Source organism: Pan paniscus, chromosome 2, assembly GCF_029289425.2.
Source record: "Pan paniscus chromosome 2, NHGRI_mPanPan1-v2.0_pri, whole genome shotgun sequence".
Taxonomy (NCBI): domain Eukaryota; kingdom Metazoa; phylum Chordata; class Mammalia; order Primates; family Hominidae; genus Pan; species Pan paniscus.
Window position 1 is genome coordinate 141,496,430 of NC_085926.1, and position 20,748 is coordinate 141,517,177.

Sequence of the window (20,748 nt, forward strand, 5' to 3'; positions counted from 1 at the left end):
GAGGGTGTTTAATAAAGTTGTGTAGACTTGCTGATTAGCAACAGTCAAGGAAAAAAACCCATGAAAACAACGGAGTTTGCTTTCATGGCAAGATCACCAATTCACAGCTCACCACATGCTACATAGAGATAAGAAGAATCAGCATAGGGCACTTGCTTGGATTGGAGCCTGCAGCGTTTCATAAATGCTGTGTGCTGAGGACTGTGATGAGTGGCTGAATAAAATGCTAGTTTCCTCTCTGGGTCAAAGGAGTCTTCATAGACAATGGGCTGCCTTCTTAATCTGGGTGCCTTTCATTCTCACATTAGATAAACCCCACTCCCATTATAAACAGCTGCCTGAGACAGCCTGAGGGAGTTTCACCTAGTGACAAGCCAACTCCTGGAAAATATTTGCACTGATAGACTCATTCCCCTAGACCCTTCCCTGATCTCCCATTTATTAGCAATTAAGTGAGCATCTGGGCCCCCATCACAGCTCAATTTAATTAAGAATCTGTATCCATCTTCTTAGAGTTGCAGATAATTTCACTTCAGTTCAAGTTATCTTTGGAAGGAAAGCACATAGTTATCTTCTTAAACTAATGTATTTCACAAAGGTAGTTGCCTCATTCCCACAGATTTCAGTGTCATGTGTGAAGCATGGGAACTGCAGGCCAGCAAATCTTATCAAAGGAAGTTTTGCTTCTATGTAATATTCTTAACTTATATGTTTCTAGGCGTTGCCATGAAGTGTATATTCTATAGAGGAGTCCTCTCTGGCATTAGCTCTTCAGGACATGGCTTTATCTGGAATAAGAATATGGACCTTAACATATATTTGAATCTCAAGCCAATACAGCTTGTAAGAACTGATGTATTACTAACTCAAGCAATTATTAGACCTGTCTTGTCCATGCAATAAAGGTAGTTACTAAAACAGAGTCAGAGGCTAGATATAAGGATGAACAGTTCATCTCTCAAGGCCATAGCCATGCCATGGAGGAGCACAATATATTGCTTGGTGCCAGGAACTAGGGCCCTGCATGCTGGAGCAGCCTTGAAGTACCAAGAGGATGGTTTTTACATATCGAGTTGGACAATAGGTCAGAGGCTTGGGGAACATGTAGACTGGAAGACTACATAGGCATTGGGAAGGAGGGAGGTCAGTGGACACTTCAGGTTAGAAGCAGGTAAACAAGCTATCAGTAGCATGTGAACAACAAGCAAGAGACTCAGGAAATCAATATTCTGGAAGCCTGGGGATGAGTGTAAACTGAACATTTGTAAATGCATACATGCAATTTTCTGGAAGAAGATTCCTTAAAACTTTCATCACCTTCTCTATGTGGTCCATGACCCCCCAAAAGGTTAAAAGCCACTGAAGTAGTGATCTGCAAATACTGACAGTAGAACAAGGAGGGAGTGTTCAAAAGCTGAGGCAAATGGCAACTGGCAGAAAGTGAGACAAGAGGAAGAATTGAATAATCAGTGCAAGGCACATGAAACAAGAGGACCTTGGTGGCTGGGCGCAGTGGCTCACGCCTGTAATCCCAGCACTTTGCAGGGTGGAAGTGGGAGGATCACTTAAGCCCAGATGTTCAAGGCTGCAGTGAGCCAAGACTGGTCACTGCACTCTAGCCTGGGTGACAGAGCAAGACCCTGTCTCAACAACAACAACAAAAAAAGTGCCTCGGTAATGGAAGAAAACCTGTGCCCTGGACCATGACCTTTTGCGCTCTTCCAGCATGGCTGGGATCAAACGTGGCTGCTCCAGGCTAGCAGACAACATATGTGAGAACACAATTAAATTAATGATAGATCAGAAAGACTGGCTGTTCCTGATGCCTAAGTATATGTAGATAGAAAAGTGAGGTTTTGAGAGTTGTGTTTACATGGGAGTGACTGACAGAGTTGGGAAGTGTAGTGGGTAACACCATGAAGCATACATTAATTTATGGCCTGGATCTGCTCTACTTTCTATTCATGATGTAAATGATGTTAACTGTATTGATTCAATACATCAAAGGTCATCTGGCCTGGACTCACCATCCCTGCCACCATCACCAGGGCTCAGCTCTCTCCAGGTCAACCAGAATGTGTGAAACACTGCAGCTCCCAGGCCTTGGTTAAGTTTACCCATGGCTAGATCTTCAAAAGATCCACTGTCTGCATATACATGTCATTAAAGCAAACAGGAGAAACAGGCCTATGCTCCCTGGAACATGGGGGAGAAGTGTTCCTTGAGGGAAAATTTATGAAATAAGTAACACCTTGGTAATAGTAATTAAAAAAAAACTTGGAATGCATATGCCTTTGTCTAAGATGGGTTAAAACGAGAGAATTAAAAAAAAATTTGGAATGCATATGCCTTTGTCTAAGATGGGTTAACTAGAGAACTGTGCATACGGTTCATAAAGAAGAAAGGACGTAGGTAAGGTACGGGCCAGAAGGAGGAGTTGGTACAAGGTGTCCAAAGGTAGGGCTCCTCCTGGGAGCACAGGTGGCAGAGAGTGAGGACTGCTTTTTGATGCTTTCCCTCTACTCCTTTTATAGCAAATCTCTCATTTTCTCTCTCTGTAGTTTTTATTGATCAGGTTTTCTTTTGTATTACCATTCTCACCATCTGATGGATAAGCTACCAGCTAGTGGGTACTGTTGTACTATACTCCCAGGTGGAACCAAGGGTATATACAAAAGGTAGAATTTAATAATTATATCCCAGTGTCTCCTCTGGATTAAGTGTATTCATTAAACTTTTATTCAAACCTATTATCACCTTCTTGGAAAATCCAATTAAAAAAATACTTTAGGGCCATTGTTAGGAAACATGCAAATAGAAACAGAGGTGATCCAGTGATAGGAGAGGAGAGTGTCATTTACATAAATAAAATAAAGGACTGTGGCACCTTTCAGATCTACTGTGCATGTGTGAAAGGAAAAGAGAAAGAGGGAGAGGGGCTGTAAAATTTATAGTGAGAAATAGCAAAATCCTTGTTTTTATTCATGAAAAGCCTACCTTATCACTTAATGCTAATGAATGTCATTAAAAGGATGTTGATTCATAATTAGAGATTACAGCACCTTGACTTCATGTGAAATGTGATGGTGAAGACCCAGGCAACCTCAACCATGGGAAAAGTATGATAAACCCCACAAACCTAATGCCAGAATGTGGGGACTATAATAAAATGGAGTCTCAGAGAACCAGATAAGTACCCCTGCCATCCTCTGCCTTGGATTTGCCTGACAATCCTTGGCTATGCCACCAGCCAGTCTGTGTTGGTGGCAATGGAGGGGAAGGAGGGTATTGGTTCTGTTAAATTATTTACATTAAAATGTTCAGCCCTTAAAATTCTGGATTTTAAAATAAGAGCTTAATTGGTAAGTTCCCAAAATGAGGAGAGAGAAAAAAATAATTTCTGGCTTTGCAAACCATAATACAGTACGCTAGTAAGATATAAAAAGGTAATTTGTTAGTAAACTGAGTGATCACCATGTGCAATCCCAGCTTAATTTTAGAGTCTTAAATACTGAATTTGGAAAGCATATATATCTATTTCAGCAAAATGTTCGATGTTGAAATTCTCTTGGACTTTGTGCTTTCTACATTGCAATGTTAATAGCTGCCGTTTATTGAGGGCCTCTTGCAAGTCAGAACTGTGATATGTATCTTATTTACATTATTTGTAATCCTCACAATAACCTCATAGCAGAGATAATATTATTTACATATCACTAGAGGAAATTGAGGAGTATTAACGAGGTGGCCAAAGTCACGTGGTGAGCAAGTGGTAGGACTGACATTAGAATCCTGGTTGATCTGGTTCCAAAGCTCTTCTGCATTTTGATGCTCCCACCCAGAGAACTGTATGTTGGGAAGTCTGTACATCAACGAAGATTTGTTGTATGTGGTGGTCCCAAAGGGTAAGTTCCTATCTTGGGTCCTATGTAGTCCCCACTGGTAAGGTCTGTAAAGTAACTAGTTTAACTTGTATCTGCACATTTTCTTGGCTCTTTATTTAATATCAAACCAGAAAAAAAAAATGTGGCCCCAAGGGCTATTCTGAGAAAGAAGAGCCTTTGAAACAGAAATGGAAAAGGATTCACTTCCCTCCAGACTTTCCCCTATGCACAACAAAATGTTTATGTTTGAAAGGTGGAATGTTTGGCTTGTTATCTGGGAGGAAGTAGTATATCTGTCCTTGGCTGCTACTAAATTGTACAGATAATTAAAACATTATTTTTCTATCAGAAAAGAATGTATTGCCAAATGGAGATTCCTCTGGGGACAAAATGATGAAAACCTATACCACCAAAGCAGACTGGAGTACATCTAGACAGGATGTCACTAAGAAATGGAACCTGGAAGACTTCTTTTTGAATGCATGATTTCTGCTTCAAAAGACACAAGGATATGGGGCAGTGGTTTCTTGTGACTTAAGCTCATCAGCAGAGGCTCTGTGGAGCTAGTGGATTTGGCCCTCTTTGCTGAGCTGTTGGGGAGATCCTCCCACAAAACCATATTCCTTTTGGCTTCAGAGTTCAGCAAAATTGAGTACCTTTTTAAATGAAAAATTAATTATACTAAGATGTATTTCACTTCAGATGGTGATGATCCATTTTCTACCAACAATCCTTATCAAGCTTCTGCTGAGGCTACCTTATCCAGGGAAATGCTTTGACTTCTTATGAAGAGAATGGTATCTCCCTTCTTTATTGCTGCATTACTTTCAACATTCTCTTTCCTGAATCAGGATTTAAACCAATACATCCTTCAATCTTGCTCAATTTAGTGAAAATAAGATTGTTAGAGTTGTATTCCTCTTGAGTCTCTCAATTAAGATCAGATACAATGCTATGAAAAAACTGATTAGGGTGATGTAGGTGAAGTATAGAAATGAGGAAGTGAGAGCAAGAGAGAGCACTGGACAGAAACTACAAGACTGGCAGAAGCTTGTACTGACTGAAAAATTAGCCATGATTGGCAGGACAAAGGATAAATGGGAATAAATGCGGGCAATAAAATAGCAATGAAGATTTCTCTGGAAAGACTCATTCAAGTGGTGTTTAATCCCGGATCTGGCATTGTTGGGTGTACAGTTGCTTGGTTAGTTCAAATGAGGAACAGCCTTGGAAGCAGAAAGGAGGGAGATGGGACCCACTCCTCGTTGCACAATAGATTCTAATATGCTGCTTTGTCCTATTAAAAAAAAAATAATCCCTAGTGGCTGGGCTTTGAGGGGGGAATGTTTTTATGTTTCAGTCATTTTTCTGGACCAGGATGAGATGGAGGGTTTTTGCAATATGTTTCCTATAGCCTAGGGCAAAAACTTTCTCCATGGGCTTCTCTATGTCGTCTGAGTGATGAGAGGGAAACAAACCAGGGTACGACATAGTTTAGTAAAGCCTGGATCACATGAAAATTTGGTGGTAAATACATACTCTAAAGCTTTAGGGCCCATAGCTAAAGAAAAAAAATTTGGAATAACTTTTTAAAAGAGATTTGAAATTTGTGAGAGATAAAGCAGATAATGTAAATCCTAATCTCTTCTCAATGTGTGTGTGTGTATGTGTGTGTGCACAAACACACACACACTCATACACAGAGAGACACACACACACCTGGGTCATTTCATCAGGTATCAGAGTTCTTTGGAAGTGAGTGAAGGATTTTGGTTTTGATGGATGTTCTTGCTATACTCAAGGCTTTTTTATCTGTAGCCTTTTTGAAGTTTTATTATTTCCATAAGTTAATATTGATATCATTTTTCGGTTTCCTCATAGATCCTGTCGAATTGTCTGGCTGTTTTATCAAGGATATGGTCTATGGGATCATTAAAATGATGTGACATCATGCTTACAGAATATTTTAAAAACTCATTAAAAACTCAAAATGCAGGGTTTCTCCCTACAATGTATGAAGTCTTTTTCTTTTTTTTTTTTTTTTAAAGACAGGATCTTGCTGTGTCACCCAAGCTGGAGTACAGTGGCATGAATATGGCTAACTATAGCCTCGACCTCCTGGGCTCAAGTAATCCTCCCGCCTCATCCTCCCATGCAGTTGGGATCATAGGTGTGCATCACCACACCTGGCTAAGTTTTATTTTTTGTAGAGATTGAGGTCTCACTTTGTTGCCCAGGCTGGTCTTGAACCCCTCGGCTCAAGCAGTCCTCCTGCCTTGGTCTCCCAAAGTGCTGGGATTACAGGTATGAGCCACCACACACCCAGACCTTGTATGAGGTCTTAAACATATGTCACGGTAAATCTTTTTTTTTTCTTCTACGTTCCTCTTCACTTACGTTCTTCATGTTCAGTAAAAAGAAAGTGCCAGAACATATAGCATGAGCCATTGTAAGATACATGGATGTGCTTTGGTTAAGGAAAAGGCCGAGGCGGATATCCAGGCGAGTATGAGTCAGCAAGTTTGGTGCGCAGGCACACACCTCCACTTATTATATAGCCTGTTCGTGTAAGTTCATGCTTGGCTTGGAGCCACTATTGTCTGTAAAAGGTATAACTGTCCTGTTGACTCTGTGCACGGGGCTTAGCTCTTGGGGGGCTCGGCTCGGCTCAACACGGCTTGACATGGTGGGCACGCTGGCGCCCGGAGAAAGAGAGAGCCAAAGCTGTCCTTCTTGCAGAAAGACAGGAGGGGGCCAAAACACAGCTCAGGCTTGCTTGTGCTCAAAGAGACAAAGAGTTAAGCTGTTGACCCTGAAGGCAAGGGAGAACTGGCCTCGCAACCTTGCGTGGGGGTGGCCAATTCAAGCAGCTGAGACAGAGCGGACAGTGTAAGAAAAGCTGCTCAGGAGAGAGGTAGTTTAAGAAAGCTGTTGATGAGAGCTGCTGCTGAATAAAACCATATTCACCCGCCTATGGCCCCCCCGAGTGTTCTTTCTGCTCATCCACCCACTCCCGTCGGACTTCAGCATGGTGTGGACCTGGACCCCAGGATCTGACAGCCATGAAAGATGCTGTTAATCTCAGAATAGAGTTAAGAGGAAATTAAAGCTTACTTTTAAACTATTTTACACTTACTGGCAGGCAGGAGCCAAGTGGTTCCTATAGTCTCAAATGTAGAGATTTATCAAAGCTGTAAGGAAGGTATGGCACTAAAAGGTGCAGAAAACTGGCTTCAATTAACATTCTAATCATCACTGTCAACGCCATTATGCAGCTCTGTGTAGAGTGGCATATTCGGCACTGTGGGGTTAAACATAAGCAGTGGGCACTGCCTTCCCTAGAATCGCAGTATCGAGAGCTGTTGTCAACAGCTCAATTCAGGGCCTGCAGATAAAAGGTTCTGTACCCACTTACCAATTCCCTGAGCTCTGCAGTCCCTGGTAAATTTCTTTTGAACACATTCTCAACTTTTATCTTTTTTTTTTTTAATGAAAATGTTAGTGGGTAAAATCCAGTATAAGGGACACATTATTCTGAGAGCATAGCTTTCCCTACCGATACCAGCGTCATTTCCACTGCTCTGTAATAAGTAGCTGCAGCTGTTGCCATGGCGATTTTCATTTTTAAAAACTGTATCCATACAAAGACAGGCAACGCAGCTGTTTCCATGAAGCATCACGAAATAAGCCCAGATGTAATGGCACTCCTGCCTTTTTCCAGAATTAAGGAGATGTGTCTAAAAGTCCAGGTAGAGCCAAAGGATGGGGCTGTAGCTGTGCCTTGAGAGGAGCCTCCTGCTTTCACTTGAAGCTCAGGACACTAATGGAGGGTAAATTAGTGGCGCTAGTGAGCGTTCAATTTCTATCCAGTTTTCTCAGGAAGATTCTTTGTACCAGTGAATCACTATTTACACTGTGATTATAACTTCCTCCAATAGCCTCCTTTGAAAAAGACACTCTCTTCCTCTAAATCCGCACATGCTACCCCGGAACATTACAAGAACAAGCACTGCTGATGGGGCTCAGTACTTGTTTTTCTGAAGTCCCGTGGCCTCCTACCTACATGTTACTAAAATGCTGCAAGCAAGCAAGTCAACAACAAGTTTTTAAAATCATTCTCCACTTTCCAGTTAGAGGAAGCGTGCTGCCTGCTGCTGCCCTTGTCCTTTAATATGGAGGGAGTTTGGTTTTCTCTGTGTGTGGTCTGGTAGGCACCAATAAGGACAAAAAGATACCTGTCAAGCTCACCATTTCCTGAACAATGGTCTTATCTTTCTCAGGGAACAGGAATCTTTTGTTTGTTTCTATTTTTGTTTTGAGGCCATTGATTTGCTAGCCAAGCCAGATGCTGAAAATTATGTAAGTAGAACCCACAGGTGGCCTCAATCCCTCATTCTAAACAAGATTCAAATGAGTTACCCCCTCACTGACCTGGAGAGCTATTTCTTCTGTCACATAGGTGCAGTGCACCAGATGGGACTGTGGCAGAAGAATAGCTAGGTGAAGAAAGCCTACCGTGTGCCTCATGGGGAAAGGATTTTAAAAGAAATTATATTTCCTGTCCATAGTCCCCCATCTCATATAACTATTTAACTCTTAAAAAACATAATTATGTTTCTGAATTTCTTTATATTTTGCCAGTCAGTTACAGCTATTTTGTTGTTACTAAGAGCACTGAATTATAAACAGTATAAACCACCAAATGCCCGGGAATCTAATAATAAAAGGACTTTTCCTGGAAAGCATAAGTAGTTCTTTTATTCTATAGGAGAGCCTCTGTTTGCAAAGAAATACAGCTGTGCTTAACATCTGAGTAGTCAGCAATCTTAGTGGTGGTGGTAGCTATTAATTGTAGTTGAGATGTGACCTACACATAATCCACAGAAGCCATGGGGCTTTATGAGCACAACAGTTGCCTGTGTTTGATTCTACCTTGCCAGGGATAGTCTCCAAGATCCTGCAAAATATCACTTCTCTCCTTTGCACTATTGAGATGCAAATGGCGCTACTGGCTGACCACCGACAAGCTTAATGAGCAATAAGGAATCCAAATTCCTTCAAGGCATCCTTAAATATTAAAATGTCATACATAAACAAAATATGTAATGAACTTCAAATAATTACAACAAACAAAAATCTTATGGGTCCCTCAAGACCTGTAAGAAATCAAAGGGTCTCAGAATATTTCATCTGTCTTATCATCGAAGTAAGATATCAATGCCTCTTCCCATTTAAGAAAAATCCCAGAAACCAAATCAAAACAAAAAATTATGGAGAATGCACTTGTCCAACATAAAGCAACTAAACAGTCACTGTCCCAATTATTGTTCTCTGGCGTTTTACCTACCAGCCTGGTGCTGCTTCCAGATGTTTTGCTACCTTTTTTTTTTAATTAAAAAAATTTTTTTTATAATTATACTTTAAGTTCTGGGATATATGTGCAGAATGTGCAGGTTTGTTACATAGGCATACATATGACATGGTGGTTTGCTGCACCCATCAACCCGTCATCTACATTAGGTATTTCTCCAAATGCTATTCCTCCCCCAGCCTCCAACCCCTCAACAGGCCCCGGTGTGTGATGTTCCTCTCCCTGTATCCATGTGTTCTCATTGTTCAACTCCCACCTATGAGTGAGAACATGCGGTGTTTGGTTTTCTGTTCCTGTGTTAGTTTATTGAGAATGATGGTTTCCCATCAACGATAGATTAGATAAAGAAAATGTGGCACATATACACCATGGAATACTATACAGCCATAAGAAAGGATGTTTTGCTATCTTAAAGAGAAGCAAGAACTGAAAGAAATTCCCCTGGATGGACGAGAATTCTATAAGTGTGTGAAAAACACAACAAGTAGAACTCATTAATTTATCAGATTTCAATATTAACACATGGGTAAGTTGAGTTTTAAAGCTAATAACTCTACTATTTCTAAATATCAATGATCTGCAGAGATTGGTGACATTCTTTTCCCTACATAGAATTGAGATCACCCTCCCAAAACGCAATAAATCAGAAAGGTTGATCAGCATGAAAATGTCTATGTTGGTCAGCAAACATGGCTAAGGAAAGAATTAGGAAATTATTTCATAGCTATCATGAGGAGCTAAAATAATGAAATATAGGAGATATATACTGTTAAATTAACCATAAGCCTGAAAACATTCTCTCCACAAATGTTTTCAACTACTTCAAATCCTCTTTTTCACTGTGCCCAAGGCTAAGTGAGAGGAGACCCACTGGGCTGCCTCTCTCACTCCTGGCAGGGCTTGCTGGAGATCAGAAGAATAATGCAGGGAGGAAGTTCTGTGTGATTTATTTCAACTGAGCATAACAAAGTGGTGAATGGGGATGTAAGCGGAAATGCTGCAAGTGTATTTGTGTAAGCACACATTTCATTTCTCTTAGACATGGGAAGTTGAGGGGAGAAACAGTCTCAATAATGACAGTGGGGGGTTATTTTTCAAAATGTCTTGTCTTTGATGTAATTCTGATATTAATGTTTCTATTGAGATTCATGTTTATTCATTCAATGAATATTTACTGAGTACCTCCTGAGGGCCTGGCCCTATTGTAGGTGCTGGAGATATGCAAGTGAATATGACATGGAAGGACTCAGGGAGATAGGCAATAAATATACAAATTAACAATCAGTCTTTTGAGATGGGAAATCATTTGTAACCCTCCCCACCCCCAAATTTAAAATAATTCAGAATTTAGAATTACAAAGGGACTTCAACAATATCTCATCTGCATTTCTTCATATTCCCATGAAATAAATTTTGTGGTAAGCTTCATTTTGTAGATTTTGGAATTGAAATTCAGTCACGTTAAGTGACTTGGCGAAATCCATTTCAACAGTCAATGGGGGAGCCAGCGTTTCTATTCTGCAGAACCTCTGCTCTTTCACTGTATCACACACACCTCCACAGATTGTTTTTAACATTTGTGCATCTATGTGCAGTTTCAAAATCTGGTATTAAACCACTTTCCAAATTCATGTATTTAACCCTCCCACCTCTGGTGCCAACTCAGCACTGCAGATTTCAAATAAATCATTGCTTTCAAATTAAGTTTACTATAAAGAATCTATTGGAAGGTAATTTGATAAGTGGCTACATCAGATGAAATGTGAACATGACTTTGCATGATCACTGCCCCTTCTATAGACTTTTCTGGAGGAAACACCTTCACTGGTCTCGAGACCCTCTCACTTTGCTACATGGCATTGTGCCATGCCCCCCACTGTTCCAACATTCCCCCCTCTACCCTCGCTGTTCCTGCAGTACCCCTCGCTGTCATCATCACTGCACTCACACTCCCCTGGCTCAGACTTGCTCTGCAGTTCCTGGAGAAATTCTACTTTGTTGCCTTTCCAGCCTATATACAGCAGTATTCCCATGTCCTTTTTTGTTTAAATTCTTAGCCGATGTCTTTCTTCAAGTTTTAAAAACTAATCGTTCTTACAGGTTTTATTTGTCCTTAATATTATCATATAAGAAATTAACTTCGGTGTTGTGTCATTTATTGTCTCAAATAAGCCAAGAGTTAGAGGAGAGCAGGGCTGTTTGACCACATTGTTTTGGCATGTCCAGGGCTTGTTCACTATGGGACCAGCAGCACGTAGTCCAGTCTGGAGCAAAGAGCCTCCTTCCTGTGCATGCTCCTGACATCAGCTAAGGTTCTGGCTCAGGCCCAAGAACTAGGTCAACACATTTCAAGATCTCACATGAGATCTGGGTGAACGTCCACTTCTTAAGATGTTCTCCCCAGTGAGAAAGGCCAGCTGGAACAGGTCAATTGCTCGAAACATTCACTAGCTGCCTTTAGAAGGACTTAGTTAATTTTAACAATTCTTTTACCCTCTAGACATTTTTAATGCTTAAATATCTTAATTTAACTGTTTAATAATAGTTATTGTACTTTAATAAATATTTCATTTATTTTAATGTTTTAATAGTTTCTTTTAAAAGACTAGGAAATATAGACACAAATGGGGCAATTCTATAGTCTAAAATGATAGAGGTTAACTCTGTTTTTCCTGGTTGAATATGGTATCTGATGCTTAGCTCTGTATTATTGGGTAAGCTGCTGAAGCTACCCGTACAATAGGGATAATGATAGCACTGGACTTCCCCAAAGAAACCCCTTTAACCTTGGAAAACGGTTCCCTTCATTCAGTTTCAACTCTGTCCCTGAGGGCCATTTAAGATGCATCCCTCCTAAAAATATAGCATTTGAAATGGCATTTCCAAGATTTGTGGATAAGAATGCTGATGACCACATGTGAGCATAATGGCGCTTTAAAGCCAAGATTTCCTCTTCCATAGTCTATGTACAGAAATCTGCAGCCTCAAGCTCTTAAATTCTTGAGCACATTCAGGTTTTAAGGAAACTGTTGACTTTGACTTTATCAATGTAGAGATGGGAAAGAAATATGCAAACTAGGCCTGCACCTTTTCATACCATTTGGTCCAGGTACATTTGTCTCCTGGGATTGGAATTATATACATTTCTCACTGATCAATAACATAAATATTGACTTTCACCCATAGAAGTCATCTCTGAATGGTCTTCATCCAATACTTAAAAGTGCTCACATCTGAGATTCTAGAAGGACCATCTAAAGTATGTGAGATCCAAGCATGCTTCCAGGTTACTGTGGTAGGCAGCCTTCGAGATGGCCCTCAATGATCCCTGACACTTGGTATTCACGCCCTCTACATTCCTCTCTCACATTGCACTAGGGTGGTCTGTGTGACCAACAGAATTGGCTGGAAGTGACAGTATGTCAGTTCTGAGATTAGATTGAATCCATTTTGGTTGCTCTTTCATTCTCTCACAATATTTCTCTTGAATTATTCTCTCTGGGGAAAGCAAACTCTTGTGCAGCCCTGTAGAGAAGTCTGTGGCAAGAAACTGAAGTTCTCACCCAACAGCCATATGAGCAAGCTTGGAAGTGGATCCTTTGGTCCTGGTCAAGTCTTCAGAGGCTATAATCCTGACCAACAGCTTGTCTGCAACCTCATGAGAGACCATAAGTAGAACCAGTCAGCCTAAAGTGATCCTTAGAAACTGTGAGATCATAAATGTTTGCTATATTAGGCAGCAAAGTTGTGATGTAATTTGTTACACAGAAATGGACAACCGTTACTTAGGCTCTACCTTTGTTTCATAGCAGATCACCAGAAACAACCTGACGTGAGTATTTTAGCAGTGGCTTTATTCAGTTAGGGGTCACTGTTTTACTTTTTGCTTTTACAGAGGGGTGACTTTTAGAAGGTGCATTTGAAGAATTCTTCTGTGTCTTTTGTAAGACTATAATCAAGAACATTGTCTATGATGTCACTTCATGCTTTATTTCTCACAGAATTCGATAACAGAAAAAAACACATTGTTGATGACTTGTGTATTTTCTTTAACTGACCTGCAGAATCATAAGAACTGACGTGCTTTCCTTTTCACTCTGTTGCCAGGATGCTCTGAATAAAATTTAGTTCTAAATTAAGGTCTATTTTGTGCCAGATACACATTTTTTTTTTAAGAAAGCAATACAGTTTTTTACTTTTAGTTATCCTTTTTGAAATAAATATTCCTTAGCCCTGTAATCCCACTCAAGTTCTTTATGGGAGTAATTAATTCAAGGTACTGTGAATTTGTTGATTCCCTGTTACATGCCAAGCAGGGTGCGAAGCTCTGGAAACACAAAGATGAATAAGACAAGAAGTAAGGTTTTCTCTTATGGAGCTCAAAACCTAGTGATGAAGAGCTATGTGGAGAACCAAGCATAAAACTAGGTGACAGACACAGTCTTCATAGAGTAAATGTAGCAAGCTGGGAGTGCTAGTGAGAGAAGATGACTCCTGAGTTGGGATGGCAACCAGAACTGGGCCTGATGAAGAAGGAGAGGCTGGCATTAAGGCTCAGAGAAAATAATAGTTGTCTAGGATGTGGTGAAGAAGTTTAGTACGACTGAAGTGGGGTGGAGTGAAGGTGGAAGTATATAAAGTGCAAATCAAACACAATTAATATGCCTCCGAGTATGTGAGAACACAGTTTACATGGAAGAGATTGCAACACAGTAAAAGCTACTTTTTCCACATTAGGTACTGGCTAAATTATAAATAGCTAACCTACCAGAGAATAATAAAGCCATTTAATAACAGTTTACAGTACTCCCACTCAGCTGTGATATTGTTGAATTCTTGCAAAACAAGAAAGAAGCAATACTTTAGAACTGGAAACACGTCCAATTCTTATTCATTGCCCACAGATTCTGGCAAGTTTTCAATGAGGGCCCCTCCGGTTGAAACAAGTTAGAGACTGAATTCTGGAGGCTCTGCTTCTACAGGAACCATTAAGCGTCACAAAGGGACAAATGCACCAACACGAAGCAGAAGTGAAAGCCCCTTTTCTGCTTGTCTAAACCACATGGAGCCCATTATGTTCATATTTACTACAAGTGGTCTCTATATTTTCTTTACAGGACTTTAGATTGTTGCCCCAAATAATAAATATACTTCCTTTGGAGCTCATCAAAAGAGCAGGGCCAGCATCCTGATCTCAGTGTATTAAAGAAGTGCCTGAGTGCTCAAACATTCAGCAGCTAACCAGATTCATCAGCCCTTTACACATTTGGTAGGATTCTAACGGTGACTTCTTTGATGGTACACCATGACTTGTTCTAATCTTTAGAACAGAAGTTGCCAACTCAGGTGCCTGCAAGGCCACACCTATGATGGAAAGGAACAACCTGTCTGTGGAACCCAGGAGAATGATGGGAACCCCAACACACCAAGCCAGCCGCTATTCACACACACTGGCACAGGGCTGCAGTGTTGGAACATCAACTTTCTGGTTATTTTTGCTTGTTTGTTTAAGAGAAACTGAAAATCTAAACCATTATGTAAAATTTGCCAATTTTTAAATGTTGGCATTGCATATAAAAGATTTAAGCTGTGTGTGGACTAAACAAAGTACATCTGCAGATGAGATCTGGCCTGTGGACCATTTGTAACTTAAGCTTTAGACCATCATATTAGCAGATATTATCTCTGGCATATATTGAAGGAATTATACAGAAACCACTTTTAAGGCCTTAAATTTGTTTTCAGTGACCTTATGACATCACTCAGTGCTGACAGGCGTATAGAACCGTGTTAAGCAAGTTATGCAACTTCAGAAAGCCATTAAAAGATGGTTCCAGATACAAGTACAAATAAGCTGATAGAGAAATCTCTCCTGCATTTGTGTATATAAATTATAACAATGTTTTAAACACATAGCTGAACTCAAATCCCCAGAGGTAAGAAACAAAGGGAAAACCCACAGTGAGAATGATAAGCTCTGCTCCATGCTATTTATAAAGAAAACCCTCACAAAAGATGTGTGGGTGCTGCTTTAACTGACCTGAAGAATCATATAAATTAATATCCTTCTCATTTCATTCTAACATTGTCTCACAAAATATTTTAAAAATATACATAGGCTGGGCACGGTGGCTCAGGTCTGTAATCCTAGCACTTTGGGAGGCTGAGGTGGGTGGACCACCTGAGGTCAGGAGTTCAATACCAGCCTGGCCAACATGGCAAAACCCCTTCTCTACTAAAAATACAAAAATTAGCCAGGCATGGTGGCAGGCGCCTATAACCCCAGCTACTCGGGAGGCTGAGGCAGGAGAATTGCTGGAACCTGGGGGAGCGAGATGGAGGTTGCAGTGAGCTGAGGTGGTGCCACTTCACTTCAGACTGGGCGAAAGAGTGAATCTCTCTCTCTCTCTCTATATATATATATATATAAAACCACTATGAAGGGAAGGCAGATAATTTAAAAACATTAAAAAGAAGAGCTAGTAGTGTAAAAAAAGCAGAAAGAGAACAGCCTGAAAGATTTTCTAAAACAACTGCATTTAAATAATTAAAAATATCATTAAATTAAATATAAAATACAATGAAAGAATAGGACTCTAGACAATTTGAAAAAGGAAGAATTAAAATCTAGAGTGTAAACCATAGGCAATAAAATTGAAAACTCAGTTGGCACAGCTCAACTGAGAATTAGAACAGGATCTGAGGGAATCATGCAGAACACAGGTTAAAAAACAAAAAGATAGAAAGGTAAAATGTAAAAGAATGTTAATGGGCATGCAGAATAAATTAAAAATAGTCCAACATATATCTGTTGCAGAAGAAAGAAGGTAGGTGAGAGAGGAACTATTCTAAGAAATTTTTTTTGTAGAACTGAAGAAACATATCAAATTCTGAGTGGAATAAGTAAAATAAACACTCAGATTTGCTGTAGTAAAACTGTACAATACAATACATAGAGAGAAAGTAAAATATCAACCAGAGAGAAAAGACAGATTAGCTAAAAAAAGAATAACAATTACAGAGCATATTTTAAATCAATATCAAAAACAAAATAAATACAAAACAATATAAAATATAATTACCTAACATCAACAAAGTTCTGAGGGAAAATATTTGTCAATTTTGAATTCTATATCCAGATAAACTATATTTCAAAAGTGAGGACAAAATAGATTTTTAAGCAAAAGACTAATAATTACTGCTAAATTACTACTACCGAGATAATTTACTAATCATATGCTTTTAGTAAGAGAATCACTAAAGGAAAAACCTCAGAAAGAATAAAACTGAACACAGAGGAAAGAGTAGGTGCATGAAGCATTGTTAAGCAAACAAACTGTTAAACATGTAGAGAAGCCAAAGTAACCACTAATTGTAAAATAATAATGATTACTGAATGGTTAAAAATAAGGTGGAACTAAAACACTAGCAAATTGATAGCATAAATAACGGAAGGGATGAAAATCATTAAAGCATTTTAATTTATACATAGTGTCCAGGATGATGCTAGGAATATTTGTTTATTTCAGAGCTTGTTAATTATGTATTCTATGTTAATTATGTATGCTAAAATTTAAGGATAATGACTAAAATAATGGAAGAAACTAGAAGGAGTCACTCCATAGTAATAGAACAACAACAACAAAAGGGACATAGAGAATTCAATAATCAATCCAAACAAAATCAGGAAAGAGGAAAACAAGAACCCTAGAAAAAGCATTTACATTGAAAACACAAAATAAGGTATGAGATATATTTATATATACATATATAACAGGTGTATATTTAATATATATAAATGTTTGGCACGTGATTTATATGTGTTTTAAATGTGTTATGTTTTATAGCACAAATATATTTAACTTATATATGTATAATTTTCACAGGAGTACAAAGAGGTATATTCATATACAGAAGGATATTCACATGGCATTTTTGGAATACTGAAAAAATGACAACACCTCAAAGATCTAGTAACAGAAAATGCGCAAATAAAGTGTAATATATAATGAAATATTAAACAACAGTTAACATGAATGAATTGTGTCTAGAATTACCAATATGGATAAATTGTAAAAGACATAATGGTGAAGAATAGCAAAAGCAAGTTGTAAAAGGATAACAGAGCAGACTCTTGACTGGCTACCTAAAAGTCATCAATAGCCTCCTTTTTTATTTTTCTGGTGATATTCTCTACTGAGGGTGCTGAAAAGTTAAAAGAACCAGCAACTTGCCCTTTCTTGCAGCAAGGGGTACATCAGTTCTAGCAAATAATATGCAGTGAACATCTGTGGGTGTTTTCCCCTTCCCAAAAAGAAAGATAAAACTTAACAAGAGCAAGGCTTTTGGCTGTTGGTCTTCCCTCTTTGTCCTCCCTGGAATGTGAACTTCTGAGGTTTAGTTTGCTAACTTGCAAGCAACAGGTGAAGAGTCACACACCAGGATAGTGAAGCAGGATGGATAGATGACATCAGCGGGCCAAGGACCACCACGGTGGGCTCTCCCTAGACTTCTTGTTATGCAGACAAACAATATTCTTAGTTCTTTAATATCCTGTGGAAGGACTTTCTTTCTGGTACTGGTAGCTAAATGCAATGTAATTGAAACATATAAGTACAGTATAATACCATTTATGTAAAATTTTAAAAATATAGAAATCTGTTATATATTGCTTATGGGTACAGACAGACATAACGCATATGAAAAACTGGTCAGGAAGGACCCACGTTGAGGTTAAGATGTGGTTACCTGTGCAGAGAAGGGTGTTAGGGGAAGGGAAAGAATAGGGAGGAACAGGACTATGGCTGTTGCTATATTTTATTCTTTTAAAAAGAGTTCTAAAGTAATATCAATGCTAAAAAAGAATCTGAGTGATGAGTGCTAGTTTTTTTCTGTATATAGCTGAATTATTTTAAAACTTTTATCTAGAATAAAATAAATTTGAAATTACGTAAACTCCTTAGCTGTCTATGATGCGACACGGTTCGTTGTGGGTGGTGCTCTGTAATTCCCTTATCTGATCCATTTTCTCACTCCAGTGAGTGAAAGCAGGGTTGAAGATGAGTCTATTCTCCATCAGACTGTGCTATGTATAGATCCACTGCAACCCTAGCAAATGACCTAAGAGAACAGATTCCTGGGAAGCTTTCATGTTGTGTCAGGGTAAGCAAATAACAGTTCTGGACACAGTGTTCCAAAAACATTAGATGACTGCATCTGAAGAATGCAAGCAAGATGCAAGCAAAAAAACATGGTGATTGGCACTTGGAGTTGGTGAAGACAAAGATATGGAATAACGACAAGCTTGAAGAAATCCCAGCTCATGGGTGAATTTTCTATAGAATAGGATAGCCTAGAATCAATACTTTTTCAATTACATTTAAAAATTGTTTACACAATCTAGTATTTGGGCAGCAAGCTAGGAATGTTGTAGCTATTGATTTTAAATAAAATTTTATCAATCAAAGATATACCTTCTCAAGGGGAATTTCTTTTTTTAATTCAGAGAACTGAGAGAGTATAAAGTGAAAAGTGGAAGACTTTTCCTCCCTCTCTGACACCCAAGTCCCACTTCCAGACCTAAATACTGTTACCATTCCTTACAGTTCTAGAGATTTTATACATAGATTAGCAAAGTTACACCCTTTCTATTTTTTAGAAATAAGAGATAATACTAAACATATTATTCAGTAAGTTGGTTTTTAACTTAATTTATATATTAGATATCTTTCCACATCGGCTCACATAGATGCATCTACCTCTCTTCAACATTTATAAATGTTATATGCAGTTAATGCATTTATTAAACCAGTTCTGTATTGATGGACATTTAGGTTGCTTTTAATTTTTTGTTTTATAAATAATGTTACAATGAATATTTTTGAATAACTCATCTTTTCCCTACAGATATGAAAAGCTATTTGATTATATTCAAAATTCCCACAGGTATTTGTTTAGATTTTTCTTATGACTCTATTCTTTCATAAATCTGCCAGCCCCTTCCTTCGCAAGCACCAAAGTTTGATGGCTGAGCTTCATAATATATTTTCATATCTGATAGAGTTCACTCCTTAGCATTACTTAGAACTTTCGGAGTTTTCCTTTATTTATTTATTTTTTTATTTATTTGAGAAAAGGTCTCTCTCTGTCACCCAGCCTGGAGTGCAGTGAGGCAATCATGGCTCACTGCAGCCTTGATCTCCCAGGCTCAAGCAATCCTCCCACCTCAGGCTCCCCATTAGCTGGGACTACAAGCATGCCACCACACCCAGTTAATTTTTTAATTTGCAGTAGAGATGGGGTTTCGCCATGTTGCCCAGGCTGGTCTTGAACTCCTGGGCTCAAGCAATCTTCTTGCCTTCGCCTCTCAAAGTGCTGGGATTACAGGCATGGGCCACTATGCTCAGCCCACATTTCTATTCTTGAATGCTTATTTTTCCAGGCGAACTTTACCATCATTTCATCAAGTTTAAAATATCCAATCTGTTTCTCTGAGCAGCCAGCCATTATCGCAAACCCCACCTTGGAGGCTTTCCTCTCTTGAAAACTAAACCAAAAAGGTTCTGGACTAAGGACAACAGGCATGGAGGGAGCAGGAGTGGGATGCAGCCCTGACTACAGGTTGGTGAAGTGAAATCCATAGAACGAACTGTGAGAACCCCAGACCCCTTTCCACACAGGGCTCCCAGAATGTTGGCATTCAACTTAAACCACCTATGAGAGAAATTATCTGGAGAAATAGACTGGTTCACAGATAATGAGATTTAGAGGTGCCTTCAAATAAAGGCCAGATTTCTTAGTTATCCTACAGTGAGGCTCACCAGTTGATGAGCTTAGAACTTGCCCCTGCTCCAGTCCCTCTTTCTTTTTCACCTCCCTCTTAAATACGGAAAATTCCTACAGAAGTGAGGAAAAACAGAATCAAAAGGACCGAAAAAAAATTGCAGAAAGCAAACACAATTTAAGGTGCCAAAAAAAACTTCCAAAAACTATTATCAATATTTTCAGAGGCAAGAGAAGATATTGCATTCATGTAAGGGCATAGGAGGCTAGAAAAAAATTTCAGAAAAACAAAAAAGCTTTTAGAAATAAAAATACAAGGATTGAAATGAAAATTTCAAAATTGGAACATAAAGTTGGGGAAATCTTCCACAAAATATTTATATTGATAGAATATAGATAAAAAGATGTTTGAGTGAGTGATATAAAGAATTGAAAAGCAGAAGAGAAAAGATGAGATCACATGAGTTGGTCCAATATTTTTACTAAATAGGTTCCATAAGAAAGAGAAGAGAGAAAAGATGAAATTATCAAAGGAATGGCATGAGAAAATTTTCCACATTACAAGATATGAATTTCTAAATTGAAGGGCCCAAACATGAAACATGATGAGTAGAAATGAGCATTATACCAGACACATTATTGTGATATTTCAATATAAAATAAAGATAAGAGTCTATATGATTTCTTGAGAGACAAAAGATAAATCACAAA

At 38.8% G+C, this 20,748-nt stretch overlaps 1 protein-coding gene across 2 annotated transcripts in view; it reads right to left on the reverse strand.

Annotated features, from left to right (window-relative positions):
• The window catches only part of SLC9A9 (solute carrier family 9 member A9), a 582,632-nt gene that overhangs the window by 326,722 nt on the left and 235,162 nt on the right, over nt 1-20,748 (reverse strand). The window lies entirely within an intron of this gene.